Genomic DNA, 24,468 nt, shown 5'->3' on the forward strand with positions numbered 1-24,468 from the left:
TGGCAGAAAGTGTCACAATTGAGGGAAAAGGATTAGAGCAAATTTTTAAAATTTCTTTAATACTCTTCTATATTTGTTCAGTTTCCTAGAATTTCTGCATATTATACTTGGAATCAGAAAAACAATATGCTAAGAAAATATTGAAAAACACAAAGCTGAAGAAACAAGTCTTCACACATTCTGTAGCTCACCTGATGTTAGACATACAGTTATAAAACAGCAAATCTATAACGTGATCCAATCTGGAATGTTTAAACACACTGGACTAAATACTTCTGCCCTAAAAAGAACATGTTTTAACTCATGAAAATCTTCGTGCCTCACAACAAACAGGATAAAACCTTTCTCCTCTCCACTGGGAAAACAAATAAGAGCAAACTGTGAGATCCCTGAAAACAGAGAAAACTATCTCTTCAAACCAGCTTCTAAGCCCCTGGCTGCAGGCATTTTGGAAAGCATTCTGGAGGGGAACAACCATTAATAAAGACTCAATACTTACAGTGACCTTTGAGCAATTCCAGATGTAGACATGGAGAATTTTCCACAAATAATAAAGAAGGGTCGGCTACAAGAAGTGACAGTCCGGAACAGGCTTGCAGGAGGCTAGAATTACATGGGACACAGAAAAGAGACTCAGCAGAAATGAAACAACACAAAAAGAATCCACATCTTTGACCAAACATAACCAGGGATTTATCCTTTCATAAGAGTTTTTACCAGTTCCTTAGTGTGGAGGAAATATATGCTGTATTATATTTTCTGGATATGATCATAATTTCATCCACTTTATAATACACTTACTCTCCATCCTATTACTATGCTAACTTTTTATACAGAGTAACTCATTTAGCCCTCAGTAATCTCAACTTGGCAGAGACTGTTATTCACATTTTATAATTAAAAAAATGAGGCCCAGAAATTTAGGTAACTTGGCCAAGATTATGCTTCTTGAAGAGAAGTCAGCAAACTTTTTATTAAAGGGCCAGAGAGTAAATATCGCACTTGCCAGTCATAAGGTTTCGGTCACAACTACTCAACCCTGCTGTGTGGCAAAAAGCATGCACAAACAATACTTCAAGGAGTGAATGTGGCAATGATACACAAATGGGTGTTGGGTCCACTGGCTGTGGTTTGCCAACCCCTGATCTAGAAAAGCAGGAAAGATTCAAACTCAAATCTATGCCTTTGATAACGAAACTACTGCACAATAGGAAAAAATGAAATAAATGTGGTTCTCTTCCCATAGCGTGGGTTCACTCATTCTCAGATATTCTTTGGCCTCTCTATACAGTTCTGTTCTAAAGAAACTGTCCAGTTAATAGGAATTGTCACTGATTAGGTGATCAAAAAGACTGGGCTGCCTGGAGAACATAAGGTAGGCAGCTCCCCTAACACAATGTGGATTTAACACTGACAGGATATATGTGCAGATTTGAAATTTAGGCAGTACTCAACCTTCTAAAATGGAAAAGAAAAAAGAAGGAGATGAGGTTGGGCTCTTTTTTAATATAGAAATACTTAGTCTAACAAGTCCTATGATCTCTACATTTTTTCTTAATTTCAAAATCATTATCAATGAATTTGTCTTATAAGCACAATAACATTAGATAATATAGCTATACCCATTTTAAGTTGTTTACAATTCAAAGTTGTGATGAAAGATATTTTAACCACGTTTAGTTTTTCTTGTGTTTATAAAGTAGCAATGAAAATTAATCAACAGATTGAGTCAGTGATTTGATTTTTCAGTAGTAGCTCTTCAGCAGAATTTGACAGCCACAACCTTGAATGCAGAATGAGTCAAGATTTTTACATAGAATTCCCAAAATAATTGAGAAGTTACAAGTTCTCTGGGCAGGAGAATGAAGAGTGAGAAAATTCATACTTGTTTTAACGTTACTATGAACCAGTCATGAGACCTTCACCCAATATTTTCTAAATCTGAATCTTCTACAGAAAAACAGTAATTATCTCATCTGTTACCATGCCAGGGTTATTGTGAAAGTTACATTAAAAAATTCATAAAGTTATCTTGTAAACTGAAAATACTATATTCATGAAGGCAGTCTTCTAAGACTTACAATCTATTTTTACAAAGAAAAATATTGTTTCTTCCTTTCATTCACAGATCTATAACCCCTTTCACCAGAAACAGGAAAGAAGAGACCCTGAGTTCAGAATTTTTGCCAGCCCATCACTGTGTAGAAGCAAAGCAAACTCATAATTCTATTATCATTTTATTTTTAGGACCTTTTAAATTTTTCTTTACCATTAGTAATCGCCAACATTTTTAAATATTCAATCTATTAGACTCCTAAACATTTTATTTATAATTATCAATGAGTAAAAATTAAAAAAAATAATATTTATAGAACACAAGTTATTTGTAATAGGTAGTTTACACAAATGAATTGACTAAAATGTTGGCTAAATTTCTAAAAAACATCATAAGGACACTGTAATGATTATGTTATTTTCACAAATATTTGCAAACCATCTCTTGGGAAGGATTATACTTCCCTACTCTACTCAGCCTTGTCATATGACACATGAAAAGTCAGCAGAAGTGATCTTTATCACTTGCAAGTTAAAATTTTACAAGCCATTATGTAGTTTGCCAGATTCTTTTTTCTCCTGTGCTGTACGACCAGAATATTGCAGATAAAGGCTGCTCCATCAACGTGGGATCCAGATGAAAACAACATAGAATAGCACTGAGACCAACCCATGAGATTATGCAGAATGAATGAGCAATAAAATTTTATATCTGTTAGTCCTCCATATTTTATATCACTTGCTATCACAGGATTACCTAGGCTATGCTAAGTGACTGATTAAGAGAATGCAAAAGTCCAGTTATAATCTGTATGCTGACACTTAACTAGAATAATTAACATAGAGATGGCAGCAGCATAAAATCTCACTTATTCATAAAGAAAAAAGCATTCCAAAGCTTCCTATGTGTGAACATAGTTACAACAGGATATAAAACCAAGTTTTATCTGCACTAAACCGCAAGGATATTATAAGAGATTCAAAACCCAAACTAAATCTTAAGTTATTTATAGAATAGGAAAACATAAAACCAGAGAATCACATCCAGAAACAATGTTGGCCATCATTAGGGATTATCTATAACCCTAGGAAGTGGGCTCTCACTATCTTATTCTATAGTCATCTTTTTTTCTCTTTTTTAAACCAAGAAACTTCAAAATTATTTTCGAAGAAAAAAGGAATGACTCTCAAAATGCACTGGCAAAATTAAACATTTCCTAAATCCAAAGACATAATAAATATATTTCTTTACCTAGAAATTGACTCAATATGACACAGGTCATATCAAGATTTCTGATTTTAATAAATTGTGTCTTAAGAATTTTTCAGCATAAAATCTCTAATATGTGGCTGAACACATGAAACATATGACTTCAGGGATAGCATTAGACATGCTTTGCAATTTCAAGAAATTATCCACACAGGATCAGGGATACCCTGCCCTCTACTGTCAGTGATAAAATTTTACACATTAAATAGTTAAATCACTTCACTTAAAATCCAAGTTTCTTTCCCTCTACCTTTTGATGTTTAAACGTTCTGTTTCTATTCTACTAGCTGTTTTCTTAGAAAATTTAACATGTATGTTTTCATACTCAGGTTAATCAATCTTTTTATACTGCTCCTGAGTAAAGGAACTCAGAATGCTTTAATGCTAGCCAGTCATTCCCCAATTTATTGTCTCTTATTCTTCCGTACTAATTTCTTTTGATTTTTTACCCTGTCAAGTAGAAAATAAGTTCTAATTCTAGTAAGTTGTAATAAGTTGTAATTACTTCACATGGAAAATGCTTATTTACAGTCACACAGATACTTTCTATTTTATTTGCTCACCATTCCTTCCTGCATCCCAGACCTTCCTTTGAATTCAGTTCATCTTTAGAGCAGGTCTACTGATATGAAATATTCTCCATTTTTGTCTACAAAAATCATGAGTTTGTACTCGTCCCTTAAAGGTTCAGTGGTGTACAATTCTAGATCAATTACTATTTTTCCTCATTATTTGAGGATAATATTCTCCTGACTTCCAGCTTCCACTGTTGTTGATACCTCTCATCTTCATATTTTAGTTGGCCTCTGGCTCCAATGAGTAATTTTCCAATAAATTATCCCACAAACATACTCAGAGTTTAGTCAAGCTCTTATCAATGCAGAGTTTTGCTGAGAGATCTCAATTTGTCATTGGCTTTCTACTTCACCTGTGTTGTAGGTTTCTCAGTTCTATTTGGTTTCTCTGTGTATCTGTCATTTCTTATAGTTTCCAGAATTTTCTTACAGTGTGATCTCTAGAAGTTAGCTAAAAATACATGCAGATTTAGTATATATGATTTACATCATCTTCATGTCTGTCAATGAAGAGAAAACATATTAATGCATCACCATTTAGTATTTCATGTCATCTTGGTATTCTGGATACGTATCAATGGTGGTCTTGTACAGTGATATTCAAAATTGATTAAAATTATATACTTGTATTTGTCAAAAAGATTGGTTATTCAATGTATTGTACTTATATGCAAATTGTATCCATGTTCTCTTATAAATCTTAACATTAAGTAGTAGTGAATTGTATTTTTATTTTTAGACAAATAAATTTAAACAGAACATATGGAAAAGATTTTGCATATATTCAGAAATGCATGTCCCACTTAGTATCATAAGGGGTCTTAGAAGCTCTTACATTGTCAGGCTCTCTGTAGCAGAGCTAGCTCTATTCTTTGGATCCTCTAGATATTTTCGGAGCCTTTTAAATAACTCAAGATACAAGACTGAAAAATATAACAAAGTATCAATGTTCTTAATTACTAAATATGGCACAACTCAAATAACATTATGTCCTAATCAATATACAAATCAAATAGGTGAAATCTTACCATTACTCAGAGTACCCCTCATTAATTAAAAAAATTTTGTTTTATACCTATAAAGTCTTAGTGCTATATTAGGTGCAAATGATAGACCAGTGAAAAGATGGACCTGGTCTGAGGTCATACATAGACTGTAAAGCCTCTTACGAGAGATAACAAATAAAAACCCAGTACAGTAAAGTACTATGAATGCCACGGTTGGAAGAAAAGTATAAAAGTATAGCACACAAGGTGAGTACTTAACTTCAGAAACATTTTGAAAAGACTCAGGCTCTTACGATTTTGTCTTAAGATTATACGCAAGATAGAACCTTGAAAAAACATGTTTTAATTCTTCTCCCTGACAATCACATCATAACTCCTTTGTTCTCCCAGTATTATTTGAGATCCAAGATGGCCACTAAAAACAGTTCATAAATAATTAAAATTTATTAAAAACATCAGTGATGATTTACAAACAAAGCTTGATAAACACAGTTGTAAGTCAATACAATTTCGAAAGGGCACATCATGTGATGGATGAGTTTCCTCAAAGTGCAGATAATTGGAGATTTAGTGACTCATCCAAATATATCTGGGTTCTCTGAAACTAAGACAGAGTAAGAACACAGCAACTAAAAATAGGTATGAGATGATATATGAACCAAATATAGTTTCAAAAGTGTACTGTACCAGTTTAAAATTTAATTTGGTATAACATGATCCAGCACAAATTTAAGGAGCATCACATGATACAAGGTCATAACGACTAAAGACTCATTAAAATAGAGGTTTTATTTTAAGTACAACAACCCAGTAAGTATCATCTTACAATGAAGTGAAATGACTCATTTTCTTTTTCTTTGTTTTCTCTTAACACAAGGAGGGTAAGATAGCAAGGGCTAGTACATATCCATACCCTTAGAGATGTGTAGTGACGTGTCTGGAAGCTCACCAAGTCAGAGTAAAAATATAGCTCACCTTCCTGGCACATAAGATTCACCTAATTGTACATAATTGAAACATACAGGCAGATTATGTAGTATAACACTTTTGTAGGAAATTTTGTGATTGCATACATGACTACATGGTTGACATATTTGTGACGTTCATATCTGGTGGTAGCCTTATCTTGGGGGTACCTGATCACAGCCTATTTGGGTATATTTCAAGACACCTGAAACAAGTGTTACTAGAAGGAGCCCTGGACCAGCTCAGAAGGCCCAGAATTGATGGTTCTTCTTCCACTGCATCCATGGCTATCGGTGAGGCCCTGGACCACTGGGTTTTAAATCACAGTGTCCAAATCCCTAAAATGGGATCTCTGAGGCCCTTCACACTTTCATGTTCTGTGTCCTGTGTGGTTCCTGATGTTTATTGAGTCTCAAGAGCAAAGGAAGTCCACCTTCCCAAAATCAATTTTTAGTACACCCATGTGATAATGGACCATTATTGCAGCATATGTTCAAGGAATATATAAGTCTGGGGGCAACTGGGACTGGTGGACCAGGCCCAATGAGGGATGCACATGTAAAATATCTATACTCAAATTGTCTTGTGTTACTTTGTTCCCTATTTTTTGCAAAATAAACTTTATTTCATCCCAGACTATAAAGTTTACATTAGGAATTAATCCTGCTACCCCAGACAGTAAGTTCTCAGTAATTTTGTGATTAATATCTAAGCCAGCTTTAAAAATTATCAAGTAATTATTTGGGATATAGAGTTTTTATCTACTTTACATCAGACAAAACTCTGAAATGAGTTTCTTAAATATAAAAAAGAAATTAAATAATACTTCTCATGTTTCTTCCTATAGCAATTACTGGAAAAGAAAAGTAAAGAAAAGGAAAGAGTGAAACATTTAATACCAAAATAAGAGTGAGCAACACTCTCATTTTAACACAAAACTGTATCCATCATTTTCATGTTAAACATTTATTTTTAGTAAACTGGTACATGAATTATTGGTAAGGAAATTTTTCATGAGGAAAAATCTCTTTTAAAATAAATCTTGTGTGTAAGAATATATGAATAAGGAGTTGGAAGGCACCTTCCAGAGGAGAAAACTGCCTGGGCTTTTAGGTATGAATATAAAAAAAATCTCTCCTCATTTCACCTCTTTTCTGAGAGCCAGATTGTTCTATGAACTGAACCCATTCCAACCTGAATATACTTAATATGAATGAACATTATAGCAAAAGTTAACAAGGCCAAATTCTACTACCACAAAAATTTTAAAACAAATAATCACCATAAGGAAAATAGTCATAAATTCTGGCTTATGGCCCATACTTGGTTGAGTTTTTTAAATATGCTATTCAAAATCATTCCACACAATTTTATCAAGTCCTTAACACTCATTACTCCAGTGGCTTTTAACTTTTTACTGTGACTTTCAGTAAAAAAATTTATTTTATATCATGGACAAGTGTGTATATATATATATACACACACACACACACATATATCTCTCTTTATATATATAATATATAGTTTATATACATATAAAATTTATATATATATAAAAATACAAAATGGAAAAAAGTTTCATAAAAATACCTACACTTACTACACACTATACACTGTGGTATTTTATATTCTCTTCTATTTCCTTTTTAACAATGCTGTTTGACTCTTGGGTTAATTGATTTTGCAACTCAGTACTCTATCACTAATCAATGTACAATAGAAAAAAATAAGAGTAAATTATTCTTTCCCAGAAAAGGGAGAAAGAGCAAAAGGACAAAAAGAAAAGGGGTTAGAAAGAGAGGAAAGAAAAGAATGGATGAACATTATAGAGAAAAGGATTCATAACACTTTGAAAAATGATATGGCCAAAGAGAAGAAAAGTACATCAATTAGAAAAAAAGAAAAAATTACAGAAACTTCTCAGGGTTGATCTTTAGGGTTTAAACACTTCAGTCTTAAATATTTTCCTCTCAGATATATGAGAACTAACAACTTCACAGATTAACCATTCATTAAATGCATGAACTATGTCCAAGCTACAGACTAGACAAAAACCCTTAACAATTTTTTTAATTGTGGCATATTAATTTTTATGTAACGTGGAGAACTTTTTTATTCACAAATCTTGAAATAAGAATAACATCGATTTCATTAAATAACTCTATCAAGGGCTTTCTTTATAATTTATAAATTTCTACATTCAACTGGTGCTTAGTTCCTAAGATTAGCCAACAACTGTGCAAAAAGCATAAACTTCAGAGTTGGAAAACCAAGTTTTGTGTTTGAGTCTAGGTTTTTCCACTCTGTAAAAAGGACGAAGGACAAAATAAGATAGAAACATTTTGTCAGTCAGATCCCCCCAAAACCATATAGGTAATCTTCAACCAGTCAGAGCACCACTATATCTTCTTAATTGTTTAGAGTTAGAAAAATGTTTTTCAGAGAACAGCCCATTTATAACACGAATCTATTTTCTTTTTTTGCCAATCACTCTAAGATCTTCCCATTTAATTTTCCTACTGCAAAATAATCCATCCAGAAGCTCTGACTTTTTAACTTGTCTGTTACTTTTTCAGATATTCCCTCTTCTGATCTGTGAGGATTCAGCAAATATAATCTTAAAATATACCATAATGAAAACAAATGTTTATTATTAGATTATCTTTGAAATTGAATGAATCGGGACACGCTGTTGCAGATATATCAGAGAAGTGGTCTTGCTTCTTCTGCTGTTAGGCTGAGACTTAGTTTAAAAAGTCCATGCCCTAACGCCTTTTATTATTTTTGTTATCAATTATTTTCTAGTTACTTTACCTCTGTAGTTCTCAAGGCTAGTTTTAAATTTGAGTCCTCTAGGGAACTTCTGAAAACTAAGTGATAAATTGGAAAGTCTCATTTTTCTGCCTGAAGGTGGGACTTGGGCATTGATTGTTTTTATGTCCACTGATGATTCTATTGGGCAGAAAAGACTGAGCACCACTTCTTTAGTTTTTCCCACTAATCAAAAAGCAGCTAAGAGACTCAAAATTCAAAGGATGCAAATACTGATTTAGTTAAGAGACTTAAAAATTACATTCTTACATTCCACTAAAAGAAAGTTATGACCATATCAGAGACATACTGAGAGTAATTATCCTCATTCCTGCATCAGTTATTTTTCCTTTTGAATATTCGGGACAGCATAGAAACCATCATTTATCCCATCTTAAAAAAATGTTTAAATATGAACCACTCCTAATCACACAGCCACTTCTCACCAACACTTCATTTTTCTGTTTTTCTTGATAGCAAAGCTCCTCAAGAAAGGATTCATACTGGCTATTTCCAATTTCTCTTCTCATTTTCTCTGGAACTTACTCCATTTGAACTTTCCCCACTATGACCACTTCATTTAAACTGCTTCAAAGCCACTGATAATTTGTATGACCCTAAATCAAATGATTGGTGCTCTGGCTTCATTCTACTTAATGCTTCAGCAGCATTTGGCTGCAGTTGGCAGCAGTTTGATCATGCCTCCCTCCATTACACACTTCATTCACTCACTTCTAGGATAAAGCTTTCCCAATGGCTGTTCCTTCTCTTCTCTCCTCCCCAGGGTCCTCATAGCCAACTGCTTCCTTGACAACTCAGCAGAGTATCTATCAGCCATTTCAAACGTAATGTGTATGAGAACAGACTCTTATTATTATCCCACACTTGCTCTGTAAAGTCCTACCCATCTCACCTTCACCATCTTTGCAGCTTTTAGGGCCAAAAACCTGGGAATCACGTAGGACTACTCATTCTTTTATACCCCACATTCATTCTTTCAGCAAGCCCCGTTGATTCTACCTTTACAAATACGCCCAGAGTTCAACCACATCATACCACCATGACTGCTTCCTCCCTCGTCCAAGTTACATCATCTCTCACCTGCATCACAGCAGCAACTTTCAAATGAATCTCTTTTCTGCTCTTACTGTTCATATCCACACAGAAGCCATAGGAAGCATTTTAAAATATATGTCATATTTTGTCTTTCCCTCAGAGCAACTTAGTATTTCATTTTACTAAATGTAGAATTCAAAGGATTTACAATTGTTCACAAGATCCTACGTTATTTAACTCCCTATTTTCTGTCTAAACTCATTTCCTATGCTTGTCCACCACACATGCTGCTACAGCCACCCTGACCTCCATGCTGTTCTTAGAAGCTATAGACATGATCTCATATCATGGCCTTTATATTGGTCTCTTCCATTTGCTAGAAATATTTTTGCAACACTCTCTCCAATACACCCAGATATCTTCTCTCCCAGTTTCTTCAGGTCATGCTCAACAGTCTCACCTGGGCAAAATATTTTAAATTATAATACCTCTCATAATCTCTATACCCCTTTTGTGTGTAGCTGATTCATTGCAGATATTTAGTTATCACCATCTGATGTCCTGTAGGTTTAACTTTGTGATTCTCACATTAGAATGTAACCTCCAGAAGGGCAGAAATTGTTTTTGTTTTGTTTTGTTTTTGGCTTTTCTTAAGGTTCTAATTATTTTTTTCAGCTTTCTTGAGGTATAACTGATAAACAAATTGTAAGATATTTAAAGTGTACAACACGGTGATTAGATATATGCAAACATTTTGCAACGATTTCCCCATCAAGTTAATTAATACATCCATTACCTCACATATTTAACTTTTTTTTTTGGTGAAAGCATTTAAGTCCTAATCTCTTGGTAAATTTCAATCACAAAGTGCAGTATTATGAACAATAGTCACCATGTTGTACATTAGATCCTCAGAACATATTCATCCCATAACTGAAAGTCTGTACCCTTTCCCCACCTCCCTGTATTTCCCCCACCCCCGAGCCCCTGGCAACCACTTTTCTAGTCTGTGTCTATGAGTTCAACTTTTTAAAGATTCCGCATAAAAGATTTGTCTCTTTTGTTTATCTTTTCAAAAATCTAGCTCATAGTTTCATTGACCTTTCCTGTCATCTTCTTGGTCTCTATTATTTTCACTCTGATCTTATTTCCTTCTGTCTGAAGTTAGTAGGCTTAGTTTGTTCTTTTTCTAGTTCCTTGCAGTGTAAACTTAGGTTGTATATTTAAGATCTTTCTTTTTTCTTTATGAAGGCACTTAACACCATACATTTCCCTTAGAAATGTTTTTGCGGCACCCCAGAAGTTTTGGTATGTTTGATTTTCATTTGTCTCAAGACATTTTTTGGTTTCTCTTTTTGACTTCTTTTTTGACCTACTGATTGTTCAGAAGCATGTTGCTTAACCTCCATATATCTGTGAACTTTCTAGTTTTGTTCTTGTAATTGATTTATAATTTCATACCTTTGTGGTCAAGAAAGATTCTTGATATAATTTCAATCTTCTTTAAATTTATGGAGAATTATTTTGTGCCTGACATACGATCTATCCTGGAGGACGTTCCATGTCCTCTTGAGAAGAATGTGTATTCTGCTCTTATTGGATGGAATGTTCTATAAATATCTGTTAAGTTCATGTGGCCTAATGTGTAGTTTAGGTCCAATGTTTCCTTTGTTGATTTTCTGTCTGGACGATCTATCCATTGTTGAAAGTGGGATTTTGAAGTCCCCTACTATTATTATTGTATTACTGTCTATTTCTCCCTCAAGTCTTCATTTATTTTATATATTTAGGTGCTCCTGAGTTGGGTGCATGAATGTTTACTGTTATATCCGCTTATGAATTGACCACTTTATCATTATATAATGACCCTCTTTGTCTCTTGTTCCAGTCTCGGACTTGAAGCCTGTTTTGTCTGATATAAGTGTAGTTACTCCTGCTTTCTTTATCCATTTGCACAGAATAGCTTTTTCATCCCTTCACTTTCAGTCTTTGTGTACTTTAAAACTAAAGTGAGTCTCCTATAGGCACTGTGTCAGGAGTGAGGTTTGTGCTAAGAGTGTCCCAGCCTTTCCTACCTATTTTGACATAGGCCTTTTCTCATTCACCTGACACGGAGAGTCACTCAGCTAGCTTCTGCATGTCCTTCACTGGTAGTTGCTTGATGTGCAGCTGTGCATTTGGTGTGTCCATGGGAGGAGGGGAGTTCAGCTTGCTTTTGTTTCTGGTTGTTTCTGTGTCTTATTTTTTTCTAGTTCGTTTGTTTGTCTGTTTGTTCTAAACAGTGTTAATCCCAGAACTATGCTGGGCACACAGATAGAACTCAATATTTATTTATTGAATAAACCAATGAAAAGTTCCAACTTTGTAGTGGACACTTTAATCTTTAACTTTAAAATGTATACCTAATCTATAGATTGGTAATCTCTAAGTCTCCTTCCAATTCTGAAATTCAGTGGCTCTAACACAAGCATGTGCTCAGTCTGTTTAATGACTCCTTTCCTGAATCACTCAAGCCAAGTTACTTCATTGCCCTCTCTGCTCTTACAGCACATTTTCTTGCTTACAAGATTAGCATTTACCTAATATTTTCACCAAAATTAAACCAAGATTTAATCAAGGGCAAGGTATGTTTTTATCTGTTTCTTTTCATATCCTTGCTTTAACATACCATGGTGTCTGACACTCACAGAGTTAGGCTTTCAAAAAATATTTATTAAGTGAGGGTGACTAGTATAAAATACTGTTTGAGAGGTTGGGGGAAAGAATATTTCTTTATCTTTTTAAACATATAGCTAAGGGCAAAAACTAGAGGGGAATATTTCTCTAGTGGGTCACTGTGGAGGTTTTTTTAGATTTTCATTATTCCCCAGTCTTGAAGCTCAAGCAATGAAGCAGAAGGTTTTTTTTTTCTTTCCTATAATGTTTTCTTTGGGAAAATTCAGAAAAAGTCATCACATCCTCTCCTGGACTATAAGGAAATTAGAAGTCTCATTTAAAAGAACAGATGCATAGCTAAATCTGCCTAGGTAAGTGAGAAGCAATCGTAAAATTTTCAGAATAGATATTGCCTGAAATCCTTATTTTTGTATTTTATTACAATAATTTAAAAAAACAAACCAGGAAATACCTTTCACTGAACATCATTTTTTTCCCATTGAACATCATTTTAACTGCATACTCTAAATCACAATACTTAAATAAAATAAAGAGAAAGACATAACTTTGTGTACTAAGTCACAATTTTTTTACTTTGTTTAATTTAATCACATGTCTAATCTTAAGGGAATGGCAACAAAATGTATGTATTTAGTTTTAGCATACATCTACAATATGAATTCATACTTCACCCAGCACTGTAGTACAAAATATCACCGTTCTATTAAAAGATTGAAGTTCAAACATGCTCAATTTGACTTTAACATCATTGCTTCCCTAAAACTTATTTCCTATGCATACAGAATAGACTAAACTTTATTTTCAGTATGAATTTTCTACTCTGAAAATATCTCACCTTCATTGAAGCAAGGCTCAAGGCTCTCTTTAGCTCTTGTTTTGTTTTTAACACTCTGTAACCAAAAGCACTGACGCACTCTAACTGAATGCTCCAGATATATGCAAAAGTAAAAACAAAAACAAAAACAACAACAAACAAAAACAACAACACTTTCACAGCAAAGCCCATTAACAATTACACCTGGGGAAAAAAACAGACTGGGTAATAAAGACTAACCGTTTTGTTTCTTTTCCTTTGTGCTTAGTCTAGTTTCACTTGCTCAGAGGACTCGCAGAGGGCCCCTCAGACCAGAGTTCCTAGTGCCAAACGGCGGTGCGACACCTCAGCTCCGACTGTATGTAGAAGCCGCCAGTGACGCTGCAATTCAAGATGGCGGCGGCCGGCCGTGTGCAGAGACGCCGCGCCTGCCCGCAGTGCAGTCTGGACTCGGAGCAGCACAGCTGCCGGCCCTGCGATAACTCCACCCCGCCCCGCCCCGCCCCGCCCCAACCCTCCCCTCTGCGCCCCGCCCTCCCCTGCTAATAAGATCCCTGAGTAGCAACCCCGCCCACAGCCGTCAGGGAGATCGGCCTTTCTATTCTCTTATCAGAGAATAAATCTTCCTTTGGCTTCTGACCTGAACTTGGTCTCCCTCTAGTTCTATTGGCATGAGTGACATTAGGCAGGAGGACACTTGTTGCGCACCATCTCAGGAGGGTCGGTTATAGTACTAATAATATCCATGTCTAAATATGTTCTTAAGTTAAAGGAAGATCTTATTAGAGTTTATTTGTAATTTACCCTCAAAGTCAAAAGAAACTTGCAGTGTAAGGCTTTTTCAGACAAATTTCTCCTCGCAGTCAAAATAGTCATCATTACTTTTGAGACAGAATTTTATGCTTTTAGTCACAGCTGGGAAAGGATGAAATCAAACACCTTTAAAAATGTCTTCTCTAAGCCAAAGAAAGCTATGCTTTCACTGGAGAATTTTATTATCAATACTACTCAAGTCAACATTTTCGAAATGTTCCAAAATAATACATTGCTATCATAGAATGGCTTTCATCTAAATACCTCAGTCATTTTACTAGGAAAAGCAGAGGCCTCTTAGAACAACTTTGAGACGATCTCTCTAGACCAGTTCCATAATCTGTCAGACACTCATACATCCCATTATTCTTTATCAAGCAATTTCTACCATTCTGTTTCAAGTACTGTACTAGGTATATAGGTTTTAAAGACCAAAGTCCTTTTTCCTTCCCTAAAAAATTAACAGAAAGAAAGCAAAGTTAAAATAAGTGCTTAGAAGTGTATGTATTCTATGCATGATGATCCAGGTTTTATAGGGCCTGAAATTTGAGGGGCCTTCTTTATGAAAAAGAATATAAACTTACAAATATAAAATTACATTTGTATGTGAATATTTAGAATGATAAATCATGAAAAATTGCAAAATTTAAGAAACTGAAAATATTACAAACTTCACAACATTGGCAAATTCAGTCTTTAATACAATTTATTGAAATTATTTCAGGACTGAAATTTTAGAAAACTTTTACCTTCACAACTTATTATTGGTAATGTTATCAAAATGTTTAGGATTGTTACCCAATTTGGGAAAACTTTTATCAAATTTCTTTTATACAAATAAAATTGCTTGCATTTCAAATATTCCTGCACATTGACTATATCACATACTCTGAGTTGACAAGACTTATTAACCATTTTGTCACAGATATCTTTATTACTTTGATGTCATTAGGAGTTTCATGTTATCCTCATCAAAGTCAATAATCTTGTCCAATCAGTAACAAATTAAGTCTTTTTCCACTGGATTCATATGACTCATTTCTTTAGACTAATTTGATTATGTAACAGTGTATAGCTATTCACTCCCTTGCCCTGGAAAACTCTCTCTCTTAATAAAATATTTAGGTATGATTTGAACATGATTTGTTACAACTTTTTTCTCATTGTCAAAATAATTTTAATTAATTTTTTCTCACCTTTTCTTGCTTTTGTTTGCATATTTCATTAACTTGTATGTAAATTTTCTCCCATTAAAAAAAATGCCAATGAGGAGTCTATAATTTCTCACTTGTTATATCAAAAACATTCCAAAAAGTATTTCTATATGACAGCTAAAATGGCTTCCCCTTAACTTTATCCTAAGAATGCTCCAGTGACTGCAATGAGCAGAAGATTAAGCATAACTAATTGCAGTTGAACTATGTTTTGCTTCACAGTAAACACACATTTGTGCTATTCAAGTAGGGAAAAGAACACTAATTGTGCTTGGTAAGCTCAAGGAAGGCATCACAAAGTACATGAATATTGAAGCTGACTCTTGCAGTATAAGTCAGTGTTCACAAGGTAGGGAAGGCTGTGGGCAAGAATTTGTGCAAAAGTTCAAAGCCCCACCACACTAACCATGAACCCAAAGTTCTGACCCTGAAATCACCATCTTCCTCTTCCAGTTAGCTATCCAGCATCCTCCTTGCAATTTCCGCCTACTCATGTACCATAACAATTGTAGTTTTTGAAACTCAAGCACAACTAAAATAAGCCATATGGCATACAAATTCCCCAATGAAAATAAAAAAGACAACTTAAGATTTTGGGTTTGTAAAGGTAAAGACCACAAGAAGGATATATTTGAAAAATACGAAGCCAGTGAATGGTATGCTTGTTTTCGATTCCAGGATGAACCAAAAAGAGACCATGTTCTTGAAACTTGAAGGAGGCATTTTTGGAAAATGAATGCACAATTTTGCTCAACCTGAAAGATGGCAGAGAATAAAATGAGGAGTTTCAAGAAAGCTTAAATGACATCAGGGATGAAAGATTTTTATCAAGGGGAAATTAAACTTCAGAGCCTCCAATCTCTACTCAAAGAAATGAACTGCCCTCCTCTCCACGTAAAGGGTCTTATTAAAATCAAATCCTCTGGAGTAGGGTGAGCTTTCATAGTGATCCATATGCCTCGATGTCTTTAGCTTCTCAAACATTTTTAAAGCCTTTTAGAAAATAGATATCAACTAGATAACCCCAAAGATTATATACGGCTTCCTTTTTGACTAGTGTGATGGTTAATTTTATGTGTCAACTTGACTGGGCCATGGGGTGCGTAAATATTTGGTCAAACATTATCCTGGGTGTGTCTGTAAGGGTGTCTTGGTTGAGATTAACATTTGAATAAGCAGTCGGAGTAAAGCAGATTACTCTTCCCAGTGTAACATGGGTTGAAGCCCTGAATAAGAACAAAAAAAGTCTAACCCTCCTTTGAGTAAGTGGGAAATCTTCCTGCCTGATGAATTGAGCTGGAATATTGGTCTTTTCTGCCTTCAGATTCAAACTGAAACATTATCTCTTCTTAGGCTTTGAGCCCATTTATCAGTTCTCCTGGTTCTCAGACCTCCAGACTTGGGCTCCAACGACATCACAGGCTCTCCTGGGTCTCCAGCCTTCCAACTGCAGATCAGGGGACTTCTTAGCCTTGATTATCTTTCATGGGCCACTTTCTTCTAACAAATCTTCTCTTATAGTAAACAGAAATGTGGGTTCTGTTTCCCTGGAGAACTCTGACTAATACAACTGATATAAACAAAACAAAGAATTCTACATGGTAGCTAAGAAGAGAATGCATAATTAATATTTATACATATTTAATCCAGTTGGTATGTTTGGCAATTGACAGTTGAGGTATGGAATAAAGGAACAAAGACACATCCCAACTATAAATATACAGCCATGGCTGTTAAAGTCCACTTTACAGATCCACTTTACAGATAAGGAAAATAAAATGCAGTGAAGTGAAATAGTTTCTCCAAGATAACAGCAGGTCAGTGGCAGAACCATCAGTAGCACTCGTTTTCCTGCATTCCAGTCTAGTGTTCTGTTCTTCACACCAGGCTTCTAATTTCACACTTGATTCTTCCCACACTTCAGTGGTTTAACATATAAAATGATCTCTGAAGCTAACTCCCATTCCCCATTTCATTTATTGTGCACCAATTCTTTCTTTAAAATGAGTATGTTCAGCTGCATAAAACAGGTCTTTGGGCTGGGCAAGGAGTACACTAACCCTTCAGAGAAGGTATGGCAGTGACGGGCCAGGATTGATGAGCAGAATGCCTCTGGCTCATAAGGATCAGTCAGAGAACCCTCTGTGGTCCATCCCAAGATGGCGAGGGAGTAAATATTGAGCTGGTGCCAAGGTGCTCAACTGCAAGGAGGGTCAGGGAAGAAATGCCAGAGTCTACAGGAAAGCATTATCCTAGTAGCCTCCTTAGGTCATTTCATCTCCAGAGAGGGTCTGGTAACCTGAACATGCCATAAACAAAGCTGACACTGCCACCACTAAGAAGCACAAAAATCTGCTTCAAGAAGCTTTCCCTTAATGTTCTTGTATGAGGCTCTCACTGTCCATCAGCTAACTGCTTTTGGTAAATTTCACCACTACCCTTATTCAATTTTCACACCCCTGGAAGTCACACTCAATATTTAATGATACACTGGCTTGGCAAAATAAAAGGAACTGTAGATTATTTTTGCAAAACACATCTGCTTGCTACATTAAAAAAAGTGTGGAAAAGAAAATAAGGCATTGATTCAAATTTCTCTGGACAGCTTTTAAAGTCAGCTGGAAAAAAATTGTATCAAAGAATACTTTCTAATTTCTAAGAAAACAAATAAAACAATCACTTAGTAACAATTGGCTATATGTTTTTAGTCAAATCTATAATGATAGCTTCTTTATAGAACAGATATGTTCAGTATATTTTTCCCTACTTTATGATTTCAAGCGAGATCTTGCTAGTTTAAATTATTGTAGATTTTTATAGCTATTACATGTTTTGCTCTGATTAGTTTTATGTTGGATCTTCGGTCAGAAATATAACACCTATCACCCATTACAATTGTTCTTATGAGAAAAATCAATCTTTTTGACAATGAAACTAGCCATGATAATTTTCACAAACATTCTCTAGTGAAAAGCAAGGATAGCTTGTTGTATGCCTTCACCACATTGAAAGGACCAGAGGGGGCAATATCCTTGTGTTTGCTTTGAATAAATCATTCAGATTTTATGAGTCCTTGCACAGATCCATTCCCTATGCCAGAACCAGCCACATGTCCCCAAGGGGGTTTCATAGACCCCAGGTACTGCTGAGCTGCAGTGTTCTGTGTCCAGAGACAGGAAGGTCAATATCCAGGACTACTTGCAGAAAGTATTTGACATATTCCATGGTCAGTGGGCTGTGAACCCCAGGATAAATTCCAGAGCTAGTTACTACAAATGACCCTAACTGCATACTCACTCCTGATGCCTCTCTCTTAGGGGATGGATGAGGGCTAAATTTGGGAGGGCTGTTTAATGTAATTGAATGCTTAATCATGGTGGTGAGATATTTAAGAAAATAAGCAGTTTTTTAGGAATAAAATATTCACATATGAATAATAAACTATATTACATATATAAAAGTTATTTTTAGAAGAATCTGTGGTTTAAAGTATGTCTGTCATATCTGAATGCTTATTTTCTGACCCACAACTATCATAGAGCCACATAACATAAATATATCATAAAATTAGAACTTTAAAGTTGGACTCTATTCAAAACTTTCCTTCTATTTGATGCTAACCTCCATTCCTGCCCATCATACCAACCACTTAATGGAACCAGTCTATCAGTTCTCTGTCAGGAGTCATGAAAATTTGACAGTGGAAATTGATTGCTAAGTGAAATTACAAATTTTGCAAAGGATGTGGGATTTCACAAAGTCCATAAAAGTGATTCTGAAGGACTGCTTTTACTTATATGCACAGAAGCAATTGAAGAAAAGATATTGACACAAAAGCAAATGACTAAGTATCAAAAGATTAAGAAAGGATTTGGGGGAAGTTATGACGCTTCCGTTTTTTTTCAAAGATAATTCTCTTAATAACCATAAAAGTCAAACATGAAGTTAAAGCCCACCAGTCTTCAGAACATGCTTGAAACCTGCTATAATTCTGTAGTAGCTGTAAATGTTGAAAGAATTAAAACTTCTGAGCATTTCCTCCCATCCCCACAGTGATCCATTTAGCCAGCAAGGACCTGACTTACCAAATAGCTCTCCTCTGTGTAGACTCTTTGTATTCCATTTCTCCTCTAAAAATGGAGAGGAGTCTTATGAAAATGAAGTGAAAACAGAAATTTACTTTCTATCCTGGAAAGAGGAGATTTGCAGTATAGAACAAGATTGAAGGGCGATACCAGAATATCAGGGTGGGAAGTGAGAGAAAGGGAGACACATAGTTTGAAAATATATTCAGTATGATATTTATTTTAAAATTTTACAAAACATATAAAAAGTATTTTGTAGTACCATAATAGTAAATAATGCAAACCACAGAAAATAAAGCTTAAAAAATCTTCTTCATAAGTGACAATGTGCAAATGATACTGTGACTTTAAGAAATTTTATCATACATAGAAAGAAGGGAAATTTCAGAATTTTTTCTGAGATGCATGTGTGTAGAAAAAGGGAGAGAAATGCTGGTCTTAGTAAACAGGCGAAAAATAATTTAAAGGTGGGAGAAAAAATCCATTTGGTCATTTGAGGTTTGACCCAATCTATTTACTCTAGTATTTTCCTCTAATAAAATAACAAATGAGCTGATTTGAAGGTGGTGAATCAAGTCTGACATTCTCTCCTCTCCCACCTGGATACAGACCTCCTTGGCCCCAGAACTGACTCCTTTATTCGATGAGCAAGGATGGCCAGGGGAAGGCAAACACACACATGCCCTCTTTGCAAGTTCGATCGATGTCTAAGACACCCTAGTGTTAAAGGCAAGTCATGTATTTACATTGGTCTTAACTATATTTATAAAAGCAGAGCAGAGTTCCTCCCTTGATTCTATAACTCATTCTGAGTTGTGGGAGGTTTGTAGGAAGGTCAGCTGTCGTAATTGTTCATTTATTTGGGAACGTATTTTAACATTTTTGTTGAGATCTTGGGATTCCTGATGTAGGGATATAAAATTTCTTTTTCTTTTATTCTTTTTTTTACAAATCCTATTCAGACAGGCTAGGAAATAGTACAGCATTGAAGCAACAGAATTTTGAAGCTAGAATAGACCTTAGAGATCATCCAATTTCTTCATTTTGATTAATTTGAAAACCAAGGCCCAGAAAACTTGAGTTCCAAGTTCATGCTTATGCAGCGATGCTGCAGAATAAAAAGGATGCTACAGAATCTGAAAGCCCAGGCATCTGAATTCAAGTCATCATTCTGTCATTTACAATTATGACATATTGGCCAAATCACTTAATCACAAAGGAAGACTTTATTATGTGACCGCCGTTAAATAATTTAATCATGCACGTCAGTTTATCTCTCTATAAAATTAGGACAATAATACCTAGCTTTCAGGGTTATTGATAGAAATATAGAGAATACATAAAAATGTTTTAAAAATGCTATTATTTTTATTTAGTAGAAGAAATTTCAGAATCCTGAATCTCAGCTCTTTGCTCTAAGAGTATGATGTCTGTATAAGCTTTAAGTCTAATTCTTTTTTTAAATAAATCCCTTTAAATAAAACCTTCCTATTTCTTTTTCTTTCCATTGAAGTATAGTCAGTTTACAATGTTGTGTCAGTTTCTGGTGCACAACATAAACTTTCAGTCATACATATATACTCCTTTTCATATTCCTTTTCACTATAACCTTCTGTTTCTTTATAATATCCTCCAACAGTATCACAATTAGACCCAGATTACTGTTTGATAAAGAGTAGGTCTCAAAAATAGGCTCAGAATGCTCCAGGAAATATGAGGCAAATATTTTAGGTAATGTTGTATAATATGGCCCTCGATTAAAGAGAAGCAGAGTTTTATTAATATCCGGAAGGTTTCTGAAAACTCCTGTGGGAAGGAAATCTGTGTATACTAGCTTAACCAGTTGCTTTGGCACACCAAATAAATATTTATTAATAACCTCATAGTTTTGCGTTACCTGGACAAACTCCTCCCTCAAAAATAACTTACAAAAGTGCTGCTAAAGGCACAAGTTAAATGAACTGACATGGATTCAAAAATAATGGCTTTAATTTCTTCTGATTGTTAAGTAAATAAAAAAGCAAATAAATTAATTTATTTTTATGTTAAAATTTTCATACATAGGCCTGGGGGTAGGGAGACTGGGAAGAAACTGCTGAATAGTTACAGAGTTTTACCTTGGATGATGGAAGTGTGTCAGAACTAGACAGCAGTGGTGTTTGCACAGTATTGTGATGTACTAAATGCCAGTGAATTGTTTATTTCAAAATGGTTCCATTTATTAGGTGAATTCCAACATCAAGAAATTATCTTTTAAAATTTCACACGTACATAAAATTTCAATTTCAAAATATTAAAACCTAAATATTTCAAGTGTTGCATGAGAAGCCTACGGAAAGTTTCACGGAGTTAAAACATGTTACTACAAATATAAAATCATTGTGTTGTACACCTAAAACTAACATAATGTTATGTCAATTATACAGCAATTAAAAAAAAAAAAAAAACCCCACATGTATCACCAAATCAAAGAGCAAGTTTTCTTAATCGCCTGTAAAATGTCTGTATGTATTTGTAAAAATAAAAATCAATATTTCTCTTAAGCTCTGAAATTGCAGAAGCTATATAATAAAGTCAATACTAGGGGAAAAAAAGGTATTTTCTACAGGTAGCTAATATTTTACAGGCAGATTACAAACCATCACAAAACACATATTGACAGAGATTGACTGTGGCTGCTGTAACTTAATCTCAGCATTCGTGATCTCAAACCTCTTGAGTCTCACTTCATGGTTTATGATACAGTTACATCACAATCCCACAGTAGAATTACAGCTTTGTCACTAATCTCTCCCTATCAGTTATCCTGTAAGGAAGGAAGCTGGAAGGCACCACTAGAAAGAGGCAATGGCATGAATGATTGCAGTCAGTCTCTTTCCACAACAATATCTGTAAGTCTGGGAGTGATAAATGGCACCCAAGCTATAAACGAGCAGCAAGGTCAGTAGCACCAAGCAGCCAAGAGTTCAAAGAAAAGTCACAATTCTGATGGGTTCAAGAAAAGGCCACATACTGCTGGCGTGCATCAGGAGAGATAAATTCTCAGAGAGGCCTTACTGCAATTACAAAACAGAATTAGAAAAGCCTGTTATTGAAGAGCTAGGAGTTTTGTCCAGGAATTGAACAAAGAACACTGATTAGCATAAAAGTCATTCTTTTTCTGGAAAAAATGATAAATTTAATAACAATCCATGACCAGTCAAGAATCCTGGTGAAGAATGTCTTCAAAATGTTAAAAAATTCTTTGACACTGAAAGATATGTAACTGAACAACACTGATGTTCTTCTGATTTTTCTCTCTTTAATCTCTTAAAGACATCTGTAAAAAATCCAGAAGAGATGTGGAGAGACATGGCCTAACTCTCTAGAGTTATTTTAGGCTGTGTCTTCATCTCTTTATAAATTTCCTTAGGTGAACTGCATAAAATAAAAATGTGATCTTTTTTTATAAACTAAAATATATAAAAATCTTCTAACCAATATAACAAAAACCACTCACAGAATGTTATAATGGAAGGTTGCCTGAGAAATTCCTCTGTTTGACCCTTCATGTAACAGAGACCCGGAAATGTTGAGGGTCTTTCCTGAAGTTATGTCATTGGTAATTGACAAATTAGGATTACAACCACTGGGCTCCTGAAACCTATTCCTATCTTCTTTCTCCTTAATAAAAGTTCCCCTCAAAACGAAAGCTACTGAAGGTCTTGCAGTATCTAGGTCTCTCATTGGAGGGGCTCTGGTCCTTAAGATCTCATGCTCTGTAGTTTTGTAATAGATTTAAATAATCTTGGCCATTTCTCATTTATCTCTTCATGAGGATCAAGACGAATTGTACCATACTGGAAAATTTGTTAGCCATTGTGATGCAAAGCTGGAGAAGAATATGAGAAGAGACAGTCATCGAAATCTCCACCGAAGCCCTAAAGCAAAGGGCTCTTGAAAATATTTAAAGAGCTTCTCTCCACTTGCACTTCACTTCCTCGTGAGAAGCTTCACATTCCTCTTGGGACAGCCACAGAGATGTTCCTCCTTACTTTAAACAGCCACGTTGGGGATAAAAACTACTGCACCACGTCCCCCATGAGTAGTTAACATCAGGGTTATGATTTTCACAATGCTTTTGCCTTATACAGCAGAACATAAAATGTTAAAAAGCTGTTCATTGTATCGAACAATGGAGATGTAACTCACATTTTGTATATGTGTGTCTCTGAGATTCAAGATGATGTTGCAAAATTTTAAGGACAAGACACTAACCATTGAGAAAAATGTACTATGTCCTCTTACACTATATAGCACAGGGAAATACATACAAGATCTTGTGGTAGCTAACAGTGAAAAAAATGACAATGAATATATATGTATGTTCAAGTATAAATGAAAAATTGTGCTCTACACTGGAATTTGACACAACATTGTAAAATGATTATAACTCAACAAAAAATGTTTTAAAAAATGTGAGTGAGAGAAGAAATTAATGTTCCACTATTACGATGAAAATATTTTGATCTCACAGATCTCCTGCAAGGGTTTCAGTCATCCCAGGGAATCTGGAGTTTATACTTTGAGGACTACTGAGTAGGTAATAGAACCAAGGCACAGACAGCAAGAAAGAGAAGAGCACAGATAGATTATACTTCAGACGTAGACTCAGTGGGACTTGCTGACAGATTGAGTTAGTGGTGGGTTGAGTGGGGTGGTTTGGGAGCAAATGAAGTAGAGGAAAAAAGCTAAGAATAACTCAGATTTGGATCTTGGTACTGTGTCTATGGTGAGTCTTTCTCCTAATCCCTTTTACACTTAATGATTAATATGCCAAGTATAAAATATAAACAATAAAATTAATAAAATAAAATTTGTATATGCTTACATAATGCTTCAAAAAATGTACTGTATCTTCAATGGTGGCATAAAACTGTAATTAGTGCTCCTCAAAGGACACAGCATATCTTATTATCCAAATTGGTGACCAATCCAAGAATGACTTGTCTTTTAAGACCATTCTTACGTGGTTATTGTGTTCATGTCTAATTTTCTGGAAATACTTCAAGCTAAGTATTGATATTTTACCATGAAGCTTTGAAGATTTATTTTCTCCACTGTATCGCATAAATTCCTCTACAAAA

The 24,468-nt window shown here is 34.9% G+C and overlaps 1 protein-coding gene across 5 annotated transcripts in view; it reads right to left on the minus strand.

Annotated features, from left to right (window-relative positions):
* Positions 1–13,608, minus strand: part of LOC116662781 — a 551,908-nt gene extending 538,300 nt beyond the window's left edge. For 3 of the 5 annotated variants that reach the window (XR_004318895.1, XR_004318906.1, XR_004318908.1), the window contains exons 1-2: positions 718–916; positions 500–603 (exon numbers count right to left, since the gene is read on the minus strand). The gene's annotated coding sequence lies outside the window, so the exon portion shown is untranslated. The other 2 variants (XR_004318907.1, XR_004318910.1) reach the window with 2 other exon arrangements.
* Between the last annotated feature and the right edge of the window lie 10,860 nt (positions 13,609–24,468).

The sequence above is a fragment of the Camelus ferus genome, chromosome 1 (assembly GCF_009834535.1).
Source record: "Camelus ferus isolate YT-003-E chromosome 1, BCGSAC_Cfer_1.0, whole genome shotgun sequence".
Classification (NCBI taxonomy): Eukaryota; Metazoa; Chordata; class Mammalia; order Artiodactyla; family Camelidae; genus Camelus; species Camelus ferus.